We start from the raw sequence: 20,240 nt of genomic DNA on the forward strand, positions 1-20,240 counted from the left end.
GGGGTTTGTTAGGGAGTTCACCAATGATGATTTCTGTTATAATTTATTAATCCCATTTTATCCACGTGGAATTTCAGACTATTAATCAGATGATTTACCAATATATTGAGAAATGCCATAAACTAGGAGAAAAATAGAAGCAAACATATTAGTTCTTATGAATAAACCAAGCTTCTTCCTAGGATTTTCTTCAGACAGTTTCTAAATAATGAGACGTGCCAAGTTTATAGTAGAGGGGCCCACTGCATTTATTGTTTCACTTGTTCTACAAACTGGAATAAAATGGACACTTGTTCATTAATGTCCATCCGAGGTCGACAAAGCACAAGGAACACTAGAACAAGTTTGTTATTGTTCTAAGCTCTCACTGGTGTCCACAGATATCCTTCTTGCATGAAAATGACACACAATAGTAATTCACCTTAAGAGGGTGGTTGGGGGGGATTGACTTCAGCAATGAAGACAGATTTGGTCTAAATTACTCACACCTGCCAGTTGAGTAGCCCAACACCTCTGACGACAATAACAAGAGGAATAATAATCAAACAAGCTGGTGTTGCTGTAGTGTTTTATAATTTACAAAGAGGTTTTTATTTACCTTTTTCACACTCTCCCATGAGCCCCTTGAAGTTGACAAGGGCAGGATTTTATTTTATTATTATTATTTTTAAAGATTTTATTTATTTGAAAGAGAGAGAGCGAGAGAGGGAACACAAGCAGGGGGAGTGGGAGAGGGAGAAGCAGGCTCCCCACTCAGCAGGGAGCCTGATGCGGGGCTCGATCCCAGGACCCTGAGACCATGACCTAAGTCAAAGGCAAACGCTTAACGACTGAGCCACCCAGGAACCCCAAGGGCAGGATTTTAAATTCCTCCTTTCACAAATGAGGAAACCAAGGCTTAGAGAGATTACATGACACAGCTGAGACTGAATTTCCAGTGTCTTGTTCTCCGTAGAGTGTCCTGTTGCCATTCCAGCCTGGTGATTCGGCTGTGGGAGGAGAGTCCAAACAAAACAGAGGATAGATCTTGGCCGCATGGACATGATTCCCTGACACTCTCATGTTATGAATTTCCTGAGGCCTCTCATGTTATGACTTCTGTGTGCTTAACCAATACCCTAAGCATCAATTATTTTGGAGTAAAACGAAATAAAACCAAATACATAAAATCACTTTTCCCAGGAAGTGTTTGGTGAGTGCAATGCAGGGAGGGGTTGGAAAGGTGAGAGGGTGTGGTACTTTGGGAGTTTATTCTTTTATCTTTCTTTTTCTGTTATTAATCAAGTTAATCTTGTTTCCTTGATTCTCAGTGGTATGAAGTTCTCTGGAATGTTCCTCCCATGTCATGCCTCCTTTTTTTGCCCTGCTCTTGATTCGCATTGGATGGAGGTGGTTAATATCCTGGAGCCTGGTGAAGTGCCAAAGAGCATTTCTCGAAGAAACCTGAGCAAAGTGATGTGAATGTTTGACAGCTTTTCTTTCACGTGTATGAAGACCTGAATGCTCCTGGAAGCCACTTTCCTAAGCCCTCTCCAGGTTTTGCCATGCAGGTCCATGTCCATATGGAAACCGGCTTCCTGAAACATGAATTGAGGAATTGTCCAGTAGAGAGATTCAGAAGGGCAAGAGAAGACAGTGCCCTGAGGTTTGTCAGATTGTTGATGTGACAGGTTTGGACCAAATGTTTCTAGTTTCATTGCATTTTATTGTATTGGAGGGTCTTTTTTTTTTTTTTTTTTTAAATAATGGGTGCTTTTCTTTTTCAACTACTCTATCCAACCTGTCACAAGCCCTGTATGGCCCACCTTTTCAATAGTATATCTCCATTCCTCTCTCTGTGATCCCACTACCTTGCCTGGTTCAAGCTTGAGCACTTCTCAAATACACTAATCCATCAACTTTCTATCCAGTCTTTCTGCCTCCATTTTGGTCCCCACCCCCACTCGCCCTTCATGGTGCTGTCTGAGAGATATTGTTAAAAAATGCCATGCTCATCACGGCACTCCTTATGTAGGCTCTTTCACTGTTGTCTTATGCTTTTCACTAGTTTAGCACAGAAGACTTTCCAGATGTTGGCTCTTACCTCCTCCATAGCCTCGTTTTTCATTCAAGTACCCTTTGTGTAGCCAAACTAAACCACTTGCAGTTGTCTGAAAGTGTCATGGTATCCCAGAGAACTTACTTTAATCCTTCATCAGTTATTTTAATCCCTACCGCCACCCAGATGTTGAACTGATTCGAGAGCTTCCAGACAGTCAAGAGATGATGTGGCAGGATGACGTCCTCAGCTCCTGCCTGCTTGTGCGAAGGGACCATCCACGGGATGCGATCGAGGGGCAAGCATGTTCCCTCTCCCTCCTTCTGCTGTCAGTGAATGCAACCGTGCCTGAGTATCGTCTCCCGCGATAGTCCTTGTCCCATTAAGGTGTCTTCAAATGTCAAAGACAACAAGAGAGTAAGTGGCCACAAAGAGGTTTAAATCTATTCTTTAGAAAACTGAACCATGGGGCGCCTGGGTGGCTCAGTCGTTAGACGTCTGCCTTCGGCTCAGGTCGTGATCCCGGGGTCCTGGGATGGAGCCCCGCATTGGGCTCCCTGCTCGGTGGGGAGCCAGCTTCTCCCTCTGCCCGCTGCTCCCCCTGCTTGTGTTCCCTCTCTCACTGTGTCTCTCTCTGTCAAATAAATAAATAAAATCTTTAAAAAAAGGAAAGAAAACTGAACCAGAGGTTCCTTTTCAAAGGAGCTTTCCCTCAGGCCACACAGTTAATGGTGACAGCTCGGCTGGAACCCAGGGCTCTTGGCCTGCGGTTCTGTGTTTCCTGTGCTGTGACTGCTGCCAGTTAGGTCATTCCCAGCCCCCCTGTGGGGGTGACTAGCGCACTTGCCCAGGTGCAGATGCCTGCGCCCTGCCCTCAGTCATTCTGGGCCAGCAGGTCTCTGTGGACGTGGGAAGCGCCACGTTCTGCCATCCCCTGGGGCATCGTGATGCAGGATAGAGAGGAAAGGCTAAGCTCATCAGAGCGCAGCCATTCCCTTTCTCAGGGAACTTGGGAGTCTGTGGGGAGACCTAAGTCTGCCAGTGAGGCTTGTATGAGAGGGGAATGTTGGAGGGGGCCGGAGATGTAATCTGCTGCCTTGTGCTTCTTATAGAAAGTGTTAGTTATCTTTAAAAGGAACAGAATTAGGCTCTTGAAATGTACCCTCTACTTAAGAAACAGTAACCGCCATAAGTAGATCTGAGAGGAATATCAGACCAATGCCTGAGGGGGGTGAGGGATGGCCCACTGAGGGCTCAGTCAGTTCTCCCTCCCCCACAGGGTACTGCTCCCGTGCATGGCCCTTGGACTTTCACCAGTTAGTCATACTGTGGGGAACAGATGTTGGTCCCTTTCCCAAGCCTCTGTGGTTGGGGCTATTTGTGGCTTGGCCCTGGATTTCCTGGTACGTTATCCACAAAGGGCATCAAGAAGGGAGTGGTAGCTTATCACTTAGCACAGGCTTTATGCTGCAGAATTTCCCGATACTGCTAAAAAATGGTTCCTCTTTCTTCTAACTAAAGGATTTTTTTTTTTTTGGGGGGGGGGAGACTGGATTGTGTTCAAATTAAGTAGAAAACTTTCTTAAATCATTGTTTATAGACTAGAGGGGGCCTTTTGGGGGCAGAAGTTTGGTACTACTTGTCTGGACCCCTTGGGATCGACGCCGAGCCAGTGCCTTACTGAGCATTTGTGAAGCATAGTTTTCCTTGCAGGAGTGATCCTTTGGTTCCTAACACTGAAGGCTGGATGAATTTACGCTGAGGGGACCTTAATGAAAATCTGATCTAACCTTTATAATATTTTATAAGTGAGGAAAGGAAGGCCAAGCATGAGATGCTAGAGTAGGAGTGGATTGGGTGCCTATGAATAGAGGGAGCTCTGGACAGGAAGAGAGGGGGCAGGTTACATTTCAAGGCATTTGTGATTCTCTGATGAACCAACCTCCCAGGCTTGCCTCTCTGGGGTCTGTAGGCCCATAAGATACTGACATATCACTGGATGGGTTGGTTCTGAGATTCTTGGGTTTTAAATCCAGGTGATCTCCTATTGCCTTTCTGAGCACCTTAATTTGATCTCCTGTTTGTTTCACAAACAAGTGATGTAGAGAAGGGGGGGGGGACCCTTGATTTCGAAGGGCAGCAATCCCGGGCACATTCATGACTCACTTCTTTTAGAGAGAGGAGGTTGAGGTTTTAGCTAATAGGGGTATCATCTCTTCTTCACAGAGAAAGGATCCTCGTTTCAATTTATCTTGGGTTTCAGTGATAGCATGTATGCATGTATGTAGATACATATAATAGATGTTTGTATATGTAAATATGTGTGTTTATAGTAGATAGATGGTGCCTGTATATGTGTACTAACAGTGTCTGTCTGTCCTAAAGTTGTGGATGTTGCCTGATTTTACAGCATTAGTGTCTCCTGGCATCTCAGCTGAGGATTCCCCACTTTAGATTTCAATGCAGTGGGACCTGACTCTCTCCAACCCCTCAGTGACTCTTCAGGCAAGAACAATGGTGGGTATAGGTGGATTGGACACCAGCGCTGACTTAGATGGGGATCCGTTACAAAGTATGCCAAAAGGATAATTTTGACACTCCATCCTTCATTACAACATTTTCTCTCTTTATTAAAAGAACAGGGTAAACTAAGTCTGCAATGCTATATCCTTTAACACCTTTTCCCTTTTCCCCTCATTTTCCTTTTTATTTCAAATTAATTTTGGTCTTAGAGCTCAGACTCTTCCCAGGGGCTGGGCACTCAGACCTGACTTACCTGTGCAGGTCACAGCATTCCCGAGCTATTCCTCTCTATTTCCTAATCGCACTCCCTTAATTCTCCCACCATTTGTGCCTGCCTTGCCTTCCGGTCTCCTTGACTCCACCCTCCACTCCTTAAAAAGCAAAGCCCTCCAAGACTGTTCTACATGAAATAACAATCCCTTACCTCCCCTTCCTCAGCACCCGATTCTCCTTTCCTGCTCATTTTTTTTGGTATCACCACTCTCTTCATCAGTTTGATTATTGTCTAGCTGGTTCCACTAGAGATTGAACTCTGTAAGGATAGGGATTTTCATGTGTTTTGTTTACTGCTGTGTCCGTAGCCCCTAGAAGACTATCTGATGCACAGTCATTGCTGAAAAAAAAATGTTTGTTGAGTGAATGAAATGTGGGGGCAGGTGAAATACTTAAAGTACGGCTGGAGCAAAGGAAAAAGAAACACATAGACAGAAGCTTAGCATCTCCTCTTCTGTCCCTGGCTTTTCAGCGCTCCTAGATCCCATCTTCTAAGACATGGGACCAGAGTCTGTGTTAGACAAATAGGTTAAGGACAAAAAGGCAGTGGGTGTTATACGGTCTCTTGTAACCAGGAAACACAGGGCTGGGGCTGGGGATGCAAAACAGCCCCAGATCCGTGGCTCTCTAGCTTTTTTTCTCAGCTTCTACAGTACTTCTTGGCTTCGTTTGTTCTTCCAGTGCCCTCACATGGCAGAGGACACGGCTACTGGAAGCTCTAAAATAGTATCTTTAGGGGCACCTGACTGGCTGAGTCAGTAGAATATGCGACTCTTGATCTTGGGGTGGTGAGTTCAAGCCCCATGTTGGGTGTAGAAGCTATAACTAACTAACTAACTAACTAACTAACTAATAAATAAATAATAAAATATTACCTTACAGCTCTCAATCAAGGGGAAAGAAAGAATATTTTTCTCACTGTCTGCATATAAAATTCTAGAAAGTAACTCCATTTACTCTAACTTGACCAACTCCTCCAACTAGGGTTTAGAACCAGTTCAAGCTCCTCTGCTCGCCGCACGACAGGCCAGTAAGTCGAGAGGCAAGATGTTGGGGTAGGAAAGTGAGTTTATGTGGAAAGCCAGCACACTGAGACTGGAGACTATTGTCCCCAAAAACCACTTCCCCTCAGCGTGAAATTTAAGCTTCTGTAACATCAGCAAAAGGGGGAAGCGGGAGAGGATTGAGTCAATAGATGACTGACTTCTGTCGACATCCGAGGAAGGTCATGTAACTTCTTTGTCCTTGGTCAATTGATCTTTGTGTACAGGGATCTGGCCTTGTTGTTCCTGTTAATCTTAGACAAAACATAGTCCTATCTGTATGTACTTCCTTATCTTCCCAAGAGAGGTAGGTTTGGGGCAAAAAAGCAGTTTTTACAAATCTTAGCTGTAAGCAAAATTCCTTCAATTATTAACGTGCCTACGTGGAGGGCATATCAGAAGCTTCTAAGCTGTAGGTCCCAGCACCAAGGGAAATAGAGGCAATGTGAAGTCAGACATGCTAAGTTTCTCCCTGTTACAGATCTAAGCTCCAAGAAAGCAGGAACTTTTTCACTTTTGCTCACTGCTGAATTTCAAGATTCTAGAGTAGCTCATGGCACAAAGTAGGTGCTCAATAATTATTGAAGGGATGAACGACTTACTCTGACAGGAGCAGGATGCTAACTAGCAGCTGAACTATAAACAGATGAAATGAGGCCACTGTTGTTACCCCCACCCTCCACCAAAAATATTGAATAGACCAAGAGAGGAAGGGATGCTGGGTAGCTAAAACATTAGGCAGCCACCTTTGAGTCTAAAAGTCTTTATGATTGTTTTTTCAATCAGAAGTAGTAATTTTCCCTTTTAATCTTAGAGTCCCCTTCTGGGAAAGCTTTGATTGATGGGATTAAGGGTTAACGTTGAAACAAACCGTGGTCATCTTCTAGGTATTAGCATGGCGGGAGAAAAATGCCATTTTTCTAGTTACAAAATTTTTGCAGAAATAAAAGGATTAAATGTGTGAAGGGACTAAAGAATGAATACATAGGCATACCTAAATCATTTTAGAAGTTGGTTAACAATATCACACCTGATTTTATTAAAAATTTAAAAGTAAAAAGGCGTATATGTGGTACATTTTCATAGATTAAAGGAAGGGAATGTCCTTCATGGACAACTCAACAACATTTACTAAAAATCTCTAAAATTGTTTGTATTTTTTGATTAGCGAAACAAGTTTTTCTAAAAATCTCTCCTAGGGAAATAAGAAATGTGCAAAAAATTTATGTCAAGTCACAATTACAGTTACTTATAAAAGGAAAAGAAACCCCCACAACTTCTAAAAAACAGGAATTAGCTAATCTGTGGTATATTCATATATAAAATAAGACAAAAATCATGTTTCAGGATACCAATAACATAGAAAATTGTTCCTGGGATATTGTTAATTGAAAAAAGCATGATTGGAGGGGCATCTGGGTAGCTCAGTTAAACACCTGCCTTCGGCTCAGGTCATGATGCCAGGGTCCTGGGATCGAGTCCCACCATCAGGCTCCCTGCTCTGCGGGAAGCCTGCTTCTCCCTCTCCCACTCCCCCTGCTTGTGTTCCCTCTCTCACTGTGTCTCTCTCTGTCAAATAAATAAATAAAATCTTTAAAAAAAATTTTTTTTTAATTTCAAAAAAAAAAAGAAAGAAAAAAGCATGATTGGAGATCACGATGTGGAGCATGATTCCAACTTTATTTAAAAAACTATCATTTGAACAGTGTGGTTCTCTTGACATAAAAGATTTAAATTATTCCTGGTGGATTTTATTTTCTTCTTTGTGCTTTTCTGTGAATTTTGAATTTTTACGGGGAACACATATTTCTTTTGTAACAACATTAAATATAAAAAGACCTTCACATTTTTTGTTTGTAATTTTCCCAATATTCTTTGTATATAGAGCTTAAATAGCTAACCAGTTATATTTGACGTGCTGAAATTTACACTGAGGTATTTGGAAATGCATGTATCCTGTGGACCTTTTCTTTTCTCTGGCTGGAGGAATTTGGATCCTGTAGCTTTCATTTCTGCCGTAAGTGCACATGTTTCCACTTCTCAAATGATCTGCACTGAAATTCCCTGCAAGAAAAAAGTGTCTAGGAGTTATTGCAGAGAACCCACAGTAAACATTTCTGGATGTGAAACAGACATGTGCATTTGCTTTCTCTTATAAAATCTACCACCAATGGGTTGCTGGCAAGCCCTGTGAACAGCTGGAGGGTGGGATTTCTGCATAGAATTAGAACAATGTGGGAGGAATGGAAAAGGTGATTTTAAGAGGACTAATTAATTAAAGGAATAGCAGAATGGTGTGAGGCAGGTGGGAAATCAGGAACATTTCTTGTTTTCATGCAAACAAGCTTGGGGGGAAAAAAGACAGAAAAATAAATAGAAGCTGAAGCAAATCCACTGTATTACTCAAGAAAATGTGTTCCTAAATCTGTCTTCAGTGTGCCAAAGTGATTCCACAGGTCCAAAATGTTTTACTCTTTAATTCAAGCCAAAGAAAACACTTGGTATTGCTCCTGATCCATTTTTTTTTTTTACTGTTTTGTTCTTAAAGTACAACTTTTAGAGTGTCTTGTTGATGTTAATGGTTCTGCGTTTGTATAACAAAAAGTTGACAGAAAAATATGTTGTTTACCTTGAGAGGAACAAAGCAGTCAGAAAAAAATTATAGAGAAGGATTAGTCACTCAAGAAGTAATGTAGATTTAAATAAGTAAGAGTTGAAGCAAAAATCTTTAGGATTTTAATCACCCTAATTTTATAAGAATTTACCATAGTTTCAGCAAGGAAGCTCAAACTTAAGACATTATTTAAAAAAAGGTTCTTATGGATAACTACCTTAAAGAAACAATAATATGGGAAGATTACTTTGCTCAGAATAGTTGAAAAGTTGGAAAACTTTGTCTAATAATAGAGCAACGGTTATATGATATGTTGTCATATATTCACTGACTGTAATAGGATAAAAATATTAAAATGATGGTTATAAACACTCTGCAGCAGCATATAAGTATTTATGCCCTAATGCTCATTAAAAACTATATATAGATACAGATATGTGGCATATTAAAAAAATTAAGGAAGGAAACACTCTAGTATATGCTCCATTCCATTATTTTCATTTTCCTATGCATGCTAATAATATCACTTAGGATAGGGGTGTTATATTTTTCATTTTCCAAAATTTCTATACTGTGATTATATGAAAAATAATTTTTAAAAAATTCACTCATGTTCAGGGCACCTCAGGTGGCTCAGTGAGTTGAGTGTCCGACTCTTGATTTTGGCTCGGGTCATGATCTCAGGGTCATGGGATTAAGCCCTGTGTCGGGCTCCATGCTGGGCATGGAGCCTGCTTCGGATTCTCTCTCCCTCTCCCTGTGCCCCTCCACCCCCCACCCCTCAAAAAAAATTCACTCATGCTTATCCCAAGACTTAAAAAAACAAAAACCCACACAAACTGATCTGAGTCGGTTCCCTCCAAGAATCTTTCTAAGGTTAAGCTGACTTCATGTTAATTTTCTTATTTTATAAAACATGACAGAAAGTATAAAGTTCATTATATTTTTGCATTGGCATGGAATATATTATTCCCCAGGAGTCTACATATCTTTTAAGGCACAGACATTTCTTCTACGTAGGATTAGATGAGGTAATGCATTTGGAAATTATTAAAAAAAATAATATTATTGAATTGAAAGCTAATATTATCACCCACATCTCTATTATCCATGGCACAGAGTTGTGAAGACAATAGACACATGCTCATAAATGCGTATTATATGGATCAGTGAACTCATAAGGACTAGTGGCACCTGAGTCAAAAGATGGTCTTCCATGACTGCTTAAAGACTGGATAACCTTAAGTGACAATCACATTAAAAGTTGTCTGGAGGGGGATACAAGTATCTCCCCAAATCCAAATTTATGTCTGGTTTAAATGGAGTTGAAAGGAATGTCAGAGGAAGCTTGTATTGAAACAAGGACCCAAAAGGCAGTCTAAGGGCGCCATGGAAGGCTCAGAGGTTAGATCTGCTTACCTAGGTCAGGAGATTGGAGGGAAAGGGTACAATGCGCTCAGAGGAGTCTCAATTCTGTAATTATTTTTATTTAGTAGTACCGGGAAGAGCAAAGCCCTCCGCAGGCCAGATCCATGAGGAAATACCAATGCTGTCCATCATCCGGGGCCTCTCCCTGCTCACCTGCAAAGGCTGCAACCAAGAGTCCTCAGTTGGCTACAAGTAGAATTGGGGTAACTATCTGGATAAGCTGGATTTTAATTTTTGTTCGTTTGTTTAGGATAAAGAATCTTCCTGCCTTGATAGGATTCACTGGACTATTTGAAAACTGTGACAGCTGGGTAAGGTTGAGACACAAGCTGGCCTATCTGAAAAACTTAGTTTAATTAGTGAGTAAAAGCAAACCTCACCTTAAGCAGCAAACCTAGAATTTACAAAAAGTCAAACATTTGTTGAAGAAATGATCCTTTGTCAATAGATGTGAGGCCACATTTCCCCCTTAGTTTTTTTATTTCAATATTTTTTTGAGAGAGGGAGAGGGAGAGTGCCCATGAGTGGGGGGAGGGGCAGGGCAGAGAGAGAGATAGAGAGAGAGAGAGAGAGAGAGAGAGAGAGAATCTCATGCAGACTCCCCACTGAGCCCTGCGGTGTGGGCTCGATCTCATGACCCTGAGATCATGACCTGAGCCAAAATCAAGGGTCAGATGCTCAATCCACTGAGCCACCCAGGAGCCCCACATTTCCCCTTGGTAACCAAATTTGACTGCCTGTAGAAATTCCAGAACACTTACGTATTTTCTGGGATTCCCTGGGAAATGCTCATAGTACAGAAATCGGTCACAGTTGTTGCCACTTCGGCCATCTAACTGCTGCTCTCTGTCCTCTGCCAGTTCATCTTTTGCCAACTCCTCTGAATCCCGCTGTTTCCCTGGATCTCGTCCCCCTGTAGCTGGATGCCTCTTGACTATTTTCCCCCAGGTGGGCACAGTCACGCCCTTTAATCCCCCCATAATTGCCTGTTAGATGGTTCAAAGCTTTATGAAAGTTTGGGGGTTTCAGAAGAAAGTAATAGCAAAGAGAACGCAAAAAGAATTTTAGTTATGGCAGCCTTCAAAGCCCCTTGGTGAGGTCATCGACAAGGTGTATCTCTTTCCCCAGCTCCCCTTCCAGTCCAGCCCCCAGCCTGCTGCTTAACCAACCCCAGGGCGGTGCCCTCAAGCACATCTCTCTTACCCCCAAACCCAAAGACCCCCCCAAATCCATGTTTCCCCACCTCCTTCAAGGATGACTAGGAATATTCATTCCCTAGAGAGACGAGGCCACAAGAATAAGGTTTTTGTGGTGTCTCTCTTGATGGGATGGGGGTCCCCAAATGTGGGGCAACCCAATTGGGTGGAAGCCAATTGGCAGTGGCAGTGAAAGGATTCGCCCAAGACAGAACAAAGGAGAAAGAAGTTTATTGAATATACCCCAAGGGAGGGGTAGGCAGGACAGCAAAGGAGAGACTGTCGGTTCGGGGAAGGGGGGTGATGAGGGGCCACAGTTACAGGGCGGAGTGGGGGAGTATGGGGGAACGTATGGAATTTTCCCTTTTTGGTAATCTTAGGAACTGTGCCTGGTTGTACTTGGTCAGTCAGGGCCTATGGCTATTTTGAGGTGGGTCCCTTCATGAGCCAGTTTGCATTTAGCTCCGTGGTCGCTGTGGGCCCTTTGAACTTGATCAAGTTTCCATGGCTCAAGCCTGTTGCCTAAAAGTGGCCTCTACAATTTTCTCTGAAGGCTCTAGAATACATCAGAACTCTGAAGTTTAACAATACACATTTTCCTAAATCAGGGTGTTTCACTGTTCATGACACCAATTGTAGAATAAAGCCCCCAGGCCCGGGATGGACTGCAGCAGTCCCAGCCTGTTCTTGTTTACATTCTCTGTGGCCTGCTGGCGGGTGAGGGAACATCAGGCCTCTCTCGGATGCTGGCTCGTTCCGCCCCATCTCTGTCAGACACACATTCCTGTGCCATGTGCGCTCATGTGTAGACTAGGACGTTACAATTCCACATTTAGGAAGAAACATTTCTCTGTTGGCTACATAAACTGTAGAAACCTAGATCTCTTTTTAAAAAAATCTGCCCATGGGCGCCTGGGTGGCTCCGTTGGTTAGGCGACTGCCTTCGGCTCAGGTCATGATCCTGGAGTCCCGGGATCGAGTCCCACGTCGGGCTCCCTGCTCGGCGGGGAGCCTGCTCCTCCCTGTGACCCTCCCCCCTCTCATGTGTGTGCTTGCTGTCTCTCAAATAAATAAATCTTTTAAAAAAAATAAATAAAATAAAAAAATCTGCCCAACTTACATTTCTAAATGGAACCTTTGGCTTCAGATGGAACGGAGTGCATCTGGGTTTGCATTCTAGTTGCACCCCAGGGCTATGGGTGGGTATTGTATAACCCTAGGACCCACTCCAGTCGCTTTTCACAGAGCAAGAGCACTTACCCCTCAAAGCAAACCCAAGCCACCACCTTTGAAGAGAGAATCTGCTTGCAACTTTTCCAGCTTGAAAATAAAACATATTAAGGAAAAGCTATGAAGAAAGACTGGCCCTACCAGATATTGAAATGCATAATAAAGTTAGAGTAATTAAATCAGCTTATAATCAAGGTAGAAATAGCAAATCAATGAAACAGATTAGAGTCTAGAAATAACTTGCATATGTTTTGAATTTGACATGTAGGATAGTATTTGGAATTAAAAAGCCAAAATTAGATTGTGTAATAAATTATATTTGGGCAAGTGGAAGTTTGGGAACAATATATAGTTGGTTCTTTACCTCATGTCTTACACCAAAATAAATTCTAAATGATTAAAACATTTACACAAAGAATTAAGTAATAATAGTGCTGGAAGAAAATACCAGTAATTTTAAAAAATTGGAGTGGGGAAACGCTTGGGGTCTGACAAAACCCAGATGTTCTGTTTTAAAAAATATGAAAACTTCAGTATTGTAATAATACTATAAACAAAATACAAACAATTCAAAGGACGAAGTAGGGAAAAATGTGACTGTATATGATAAAGACATAGTAATTTCATATATATATGGATATATTCTTACAGATCAAGAAAAGTAAATGAACAACCCCAAAGAAAACGACTTAAGGATGTGAATAAATAATTCATGAAGGAAATGTGTTTCTGGGTATGTATCTGTGTGTGTACAAATAGAGCTTTATAAATGAACACTTAGGATTTATAATGAGTGGGTATATTCCCAATTTTACTCATAATTAAAGAAGTGAAAATTTAGTAAAACAATAAAATGCTATTTTCTTTCTTTCTTTTTTTTTAAGGTTTTATTTATTTACTGGACAGAGAGGGACATAGCGAGAGAGGGAACACAAGCAGAGGGAGTGGGAGAGGGAGAAGCAGGCTTCCCGTGGAGCAGGGAGCCCGATGCGGGGCTCGATCCCAGGACCCTGGGATCATGACCTGAGCTGAAGGCAGACGCTTACTGACTGAGCCACCCAGGTGCCCCAAAATATCATTTTCATCTACTGGTAAATACTGTGTGTTGGCAAGGATGTGGAAAACCCAACATTTCCTTTCAATTATTGTTGAGAGCAATATGATTTCATCTATCTAAATTTATAATGTACATCCTTTTTAAGCCAAGGATTCCACTTCTAAGATATGCTTGCACAGGGGCGCCTGGGTGGCTGAGTCGGTTAAGTGTCTGCCTTCAGCTCAGGTCATGATCCCAGGGTCCTGGGATCGAGTGCCACGTCACGTTTCCTGCTTGACAGGGAGTCTGCTTCTCTCTCTCTCTCTCTCTTTCTCCCCCCCCCCCCCTTTCCCCCCTCCTCCTTTCCCCCCCCTCTAAAAAAAAAAAAAAAATTTTCAAAAAAAAAAATAAAAAAAAAAAAAGATATGCTGGGGCACCTGGGTGGCTCAGTCATTGCTTAACGACCTGCCTTTGGCTCAGGTCATGATCCCAGGGTCCTGGGATCGAGCCCCGCATGGGGCTCCTTGCTCAGCGGGAAGCCTGCTTCTCCCTCTCCCACTCCTCCTGCTGTGTGCCCTCTCTCGCTGTGTCTCTCTCTGTCAGATAAATAACTAAAAAATCTCTTCCAATAAAAGATATACTTGCACAGGTACACAAAGATATATGTACAAATAATTTAACTGCAACATGGCTTGTAATAACAAACAACTGGAAGTTACCTAATGGTCACTAATGAGAGGACCCATTAAATTATGGTCTGCCCAAACAATATTTGGTTCTTATGAAGAATGAATTAGATCTGAGTATACTGACATGGAAAAATGTCAAAGTATATTAAGTTAAAAAAGCAAGTAATGAAACAGTATGCTCTGTGTGATTCCCTGTGAATATTTTTAGAAGTATTTTATACAAATTCAATTGCATATGCATAACTCACTTCTTGAAGGATATAAGGTAAACTGTGGAGTGTGGTTACTTGTGGCCAGGGCACACGGTTGGGGGGGTGGTTAGGTGACAGGGAGAGGAATTTTACCTTTCACAGTACACCGTTCTGCATAATGGAAGATTTTACTCTGACTATGTAGTATTTTTACAATAAATATCAAATGTAATCTTTGGGAACAATCTTGGCTAGGGCAGCAAATTATATGTAGGAGGCATGGGTGTTTGTGTTTGCCTGGAGGTTGAGGAAGCCAGATGGGGAAAGGAGCACATGTGACCACTCCAGAAAGGTCTTCTTTACCCCTCGCCATCCTAAGGAAGGCAGTGTCACAGAGCACCTTTGGTCAGCCCTGCGGCGAAATGCGAAAGTCGCCAAGGAACATTATTCCCATCTTTCCTCCTCTCTCTCTTTCCCTCCCCGCAGCTCTGCCCCGCTGTGGTGCGGTGCGGAGGGTGCTCCCTGGCACAGCTCTCCCTCTGGGCTCTATGGGGACCACCCTGGGTTTAGTACCAGCCTATCACTGTACCCCATGTCATACCTCCCTCTTGAAAAAAGAGATGGTACAGGAGAGTAGCCACTGTAACCGAGAAGACTGTGCCAGACTTCCTCCACAGGCTCCAGCATTAAGGTTCTGGGACGGAAAGAAGTATCCCATGTCTAATTACTATAAATGTGCTTGTGCATTAGAAAACATTCGAGTCGCTTAATGGCAACAGCTTGAGAGCTGCTCAGGGCGTATTAGGAAAAATGCAAAGTCTTTGATATAGCCTGCATTTGTTATCACTGTGGAGAGAAGAACTCTGGAGTTTGACAACTCTTGAATGTTTTTGTCTTTCCTCTTCCGACTTTCTTCTCTGGGAAGTCAGACATCCTTACAGCTGAGTTTTTGTAACTGCCTGAGGACGTGGCTGCTGAATATTCTTTCAGCCTTATTTCCCTTTCTTCTGTACCCAAAGCAGCATTTAGGCTCCAGTCAATGGTGTGGAAATGACAGGGTTCTCAGGACAAGATGGGACGCTAAGGACCTGGAGAGTTGCATTATCGATAGGTCACTGCACTCCAGGAAAAGCTGGATGGGAGTTCGGTTCGACTTTGCTGGTGAGGAGGGCACTCTGAGCTCACTGGACACAGAGGTAGCTGCCTCTTGCCCGCACAGTTTCTCAGCCCAGGTTATGTCCTTGAGAATTCACTCTCCATAGTTGCAGTAATGTGTTTGAGGTGCAGAGCTCCCAGTGGGTCGGGAAATGCCAGGGTGTGTAAGCCAGATGCCGTGTGTGTTACCAGGTGGGCATGTGTGTGGGCTTCGGATAGGAAAAACCGAGACCAAGTATATTATTTCTTCTTCGGGCTCTGGTTCAGGAGGCTTCCTGGTACAGATGACTTGTTGGGAAAGAGTAGACTCTTAGTCCCTCTCAGTGTGATGCTGTGATGTACCTGCATGGTCACACGGTAGAGTGTATGCGTGCATGCGTGCATGTGTGTGAGTGTGTGTGTGTGAAAGAGCGAGCGAGAGAGAGAGGAAAAGATGAGGAAAGAAAGTAATAGAACTAGAGATACTCTGAGAAAGAGAGAGGTCTAGGCTATATTGTGAATTAGTTCAGACAAATGAATTTTTGCCATGTATTTGTCAGGTAAGAGCTTATATTTTAAGCAAACACTATTAATTAGGGTCTAAGCTAACTACTGATAAAATTGTTTATATTTGTTTCTGGAATCAAAGTGTGTTCTCCAAACTATCTTTTTGGTAATTGTACTATTCTTGGTGACAGTAATGTTAGAGCCAAGGAATTCAGAGCATATGCCTCCCACCTATCCAGCCCCATCTCCCACCCTCCCTGGAATTTTCTCTGGGAAAGCACACCCAAGTGGAGCGCATGGAAGGTAAATGGCCAAAACCACATGTTTGGTAGTTGGTTTCGGGCTTGAGGTCTCAGTCCGTAGAACTCCAGGAAAGCCAACGGGACTGTATGAGCCCAATGTTTCATTTCCTCCCAGCTAGTTACTCCTAGTCCATCCCCTGCTAGCCGCCCAGGAATGGAAGGACAGGGAGAAGGAGAAGGAGAGACTGTGGGGAAATGTGATTGTTTCCAACCCGTTGCCTGAGATGGCCTCGAAGCTGCATCCGGAGGCGTGGGCTCAGGCTTGGCTGTTGTCAGAGAAGAGGGGATAGAGTGGAGCAGAGAACAAGCCTGGGGTCTACTTCGCATCCAGCTCCATGCCCGAGAGCCGGAAAGGAAAGTCACTGCCAAGTGCGCATTCCCCTTACGGTGACCCTGCTTCATGGTGAAAGTGGACCCTCTGTGTCGTGGAGTCTGACAACCAGACCAGTTCACGCGGTCGCCCCTGCTTCCAGTGGCATTTGCCTTGGGGAGGGGAAGAGGCCAGGAAGCTGTCTGTGAATAGGGTGGAGGGAGTAGAAGAAGGAGCCTCCAAAATTTGAGGCTTCTGGAGAAATTTAGACATCACCTTGTCCCATCCACACAGTTTGGAGATGAGGGAATTTATTTAAATCCAGCAGGACCAGCCTTAGAGCCAGCATCTTTGGCCTGGACAATTTGAGTTGTCCTAAACCACTTGTGTAAGTGAGAGGCACTGAGGTATCTCAGGAGATAGAGCTCAGTTGGGAAACCAGGTGCTGCACAGGTTCCCCACCCCCATCCCCAGGGGGACCCAGCATAAAAACAAATATCCCACCAACTGACAGACTCTCCCATGGTTTAATAATCATGACATTTGCTTTTATGACGCAAATTTATATGGATTTTTTTTTTCTTCTGAGCACGTCACCTAGTCCTGGACATTGTAGAGAAGAATCGTTAATAAATTAGAGCTAACGATGGGTATTTTTCTTTTTAGTTTGGGCTTCCAGGCCATGCCCATTGAAATAGGTAAGAAACCAACTACTGTATGAAGTGTGGTGGTTTTAAAAGCTTACAACCACCTTTTCACAAACTGCTGTCCTCATTTAGCAAGCCCATGGAGATGGAGAAGGTAGAATCTTCCCTACCTAATGATTGTTCTTCAGAATAATTTCCTAAAAATAGACCTAGTGCAGCCCAATTATTTCTACTCTTGTCTGAAAAGCAAGTGAAGTATCTGAAGCTTGCCTTCAGGAACCTGTCCCGGGGGTAGAATTGGTGTTGCTGTGATTCTCTTTATATTTCTGATTATGAAGCCTATTGATGAAAATACCCAGAGAAGGTTTTGGAGAAAAAGCCATGAGTTAGGAGAAGATGGTGAGTGAGTAAGGAAAACTTGCTCTCTGTAACCAGTTGAGCTGCAATTGGACCCAAGATACAAACACAACAAAATATAAGTGGAGACTCCAGAATTTCAGAGTTCTGTTAAAACCTGTTGATCTCTGGTTCAAGCAAAATCAAGATCTTGCTCATTCTTCATTTGACTGAGAAGTTGGGGTGCATCTTTATCTCAGTGATATAGAGAGACAATGAAGTTGTCCTCCTATATAACATTATCTGTTGCTGTAAACTGGTCAAAAAATTGTATCCCACACACCTACTCTTTCTAATTATGAGGGTCAAGATTTTACCCTCTGTTTAAGTCAACAGTGGGGCACGTGAAATGGTAGCATGAGAAATCTGAGATTTCGGATCCAGATTTGGGAGTTCAAGTTCTGAACACACCACCTCTTGGATAAGGGACCTTGGGCAAGTTATACCTTTTCTGCAAAGGCCTCCCCACTTTGAAAAAAGGGATCTGCTTTACCAACATCAAAGACTAGTTGTGATGATTATATGAGAGAGAGTGGGCATAAAGTGCTAGCATAGAGGTTGGCACACGTTAAGGCCAGTAAATGCTGGTAGTGAAGTATCCTAGCTTCTGGTATATTGTATGAATTTTAAAATATTTGCCTCATTTCCATTCCTTTCCTCCTTGTATCCGATAATCTACCTCTTAGGATGACATTACTAGTATGTGCAATAATCATTTTAAGCTAATTAAATGTTTTTATCTGCAACACGTCTTTTAATATTTTATGACTTATATCACCAAATAAGCACAAATATTTTCTGTGACTAAGTCAGATTCCCTTAATACAGGTAAGAAAATTCCTGAGTGGGACAGAGAGTCCAAGAGGCTCCTGAATGTGTGGATGTTAGAATAAGACACTAGATTGGAATCTTCAAGGTATGGAAAAGTCAAGGGTTCTTTTCATTAAAGTTATTTGGAAAGGCAGTCTGAGGATAACAGATATGAGGATCCCTGGCCCAGAAACAAGCTAAGCATTTCTAGAAACCACATACATTCTTTCATTTAGTGAAATGTATTCTCTTTATGAGCATAGCACAGCTGACTTCCCAATGCCATGGTGATGAGCCCTTCTCTTGCCAGGGTTCATGGGGCACATTGCTAGAAGACATCAGAATTCTTTTCTGAGAGGTTCAGTGACCTGTGGGGGACACAGACTGTTTAAAAGAAAAATTGGTGATCATCAAATCCGTGTGCTTTTAGTGATAAAAATATTATATGAGAATGAACCTCAGAATGAAGGAGTATTCAGCATGTTTCCATTATACCCTTTCCAACCATCTATTCAGCATTTCCTTATAGCCAGGCATTCTGCTAGCCCCTCTTGTATGTTACCACAAAGAATTCTTACAAAAAGATTTGGAATGCATTATTACCTTGATTTTAAACACAAGGGAACAGAGGTTAAGAGATACTCAGAATGCAGCTTATTAATGATGGAGCTCAGATTTGAATTTACATCTGACCCCAAGGATCAAATTCTTTTTTTTTTAATTTTTTTAAAAATTTTTATTGTTATGTTAATCACCATACATTACATCATTAGTTTTTGATGTAGTGTTCCATGATTCATTGTTTGTGCATAACACCCAGTGCTCCATGCAGAATGTGCCCTCCCTAATACCCATCACCAGGCTAACCCATCCCCCCACCCCCCTCTCCTCTAGAACCCTCAGTTTGTTTTTCAATCCATCGTCTCTCATGGTTCGTCTCCCCCTCCGACTTACCCCCCTTCATTCTTCCCCTCCTGCTATCTTCTTCTTTTTCTTTTTTCTTAACATATGTTGCATTATTTGTTTCAGAAGTACAGATCTGTGATTCAACAGTCTTGCACAATTCACAGCGCTCACCATAGCACATACCCTCCCCAATGTCTATCACCCAGCCACCCCATCCCTCCCAACCCCCACCACTCCAGCAACTCTCAGTTTGTTTCCTGAGGTTAAAAATTCCTCATATCAGTGAGGTCCTATGATACATGTCTTTCTCTGACTGACTTATTTCACTCAGCATAACATCCTCCAGTTCCATCCACGTTGTTGCAAATGGCAAGATCTCATTCCTTTTTATGGCTGCATAATATTCCATTGTGTATATAGACCACATCTTCTTTATCCATTCATCTGTCGATGGACATCTTGGCTCTTTCCACAGTTTGGCTATTGTGGACATTGCTGCTCCAAAAACATTGGGGTGCACATACCCCTTCGGATCCCTACATTTGTATCTTTGTGGTAAATACCCAGTAGTGCACCCAAGGATCAAATTCTTAACCATTATACTGTATGGCTTTGCAAATGAGTTTGAGGTACATGCTTTGGGTGGATAGACCTCTTTACCTTCAACCAGTGATCACATGCTGGTATTATAGTCAACAAGTCCTGGGGCTGCTATAATAGTCTTAGAAGTGTAAGTTTGAGCCAAGATTTCCCTTGTCTGTTATGTTTTCAGGTTGCAAATCCTGCAGAAGGAATTATAGAATAAATTTGTGTAAGGATGCTACCCGTTTCCCTCAAACCAGGAATGGAACCAGACTCAGTGAACTCTGGTGTTCCAAGTCATTCACTGACCAACTTTCACTCAGTATATTCAGTGCCCACTATCTGCTGGGCATGTTTCTAGGCACCTGCAACACATAAGTGTACA

At 42.7% G+C, this 20,240-nt stretch overlaps 1 long non-coding RNA gene across 2 annotated transcripts in view; it reads left to right on the top strand.

The window, feature by feature from the left end:
• The first annotated feature begins 708 nt into the window (after positions 1-708).
• LOC112830961 (uncharacterized) overlaps positions 709-20,240 on the top strand; it is a 41,080-nt gene continuing 21,548 nt past the window's right edge. The window contains exons 1-6 of one of the 2 annotated variants that reach the window (XR_012381717.1): positions 709-1,192; positions 1,311-1,645; positions 2,225-2,455; positions 4,449-4,555; positions 9,988-10,122; positions 12,997-13,078. This is a non-coding gene — a long non-coding RNA (uncharacterized lncRNA). Of the gene's footprint in view, positions 1,193-1,310; positions 1,646-2,224; positions 2,456-4,448; positions 4,556-9,984; positions 10,123-12,996; positions 13,079-20,240 lie in introns of both variants that reach the window. The other variant, XR_003210034.2, reaches the window with a different exon arrangement.

This window comes from Callorhinus ursinus, unplaced genomic scaffold (genome assembly GCF_003265705.2).
Source record: "Callorhinus ursinus isolate GAN/ISIS: 27379988/994484 unplaced genomic scaffold, GSC_fseal_2.0 scaffold20, whole genome shotgun sequence".
NCBI classification, from domain to species: Eukaryota; Metazoa; Chordata; class Mammalia; order Carnivora; family Otariidae; genus Callorhinus; species Callorhinus ursinus.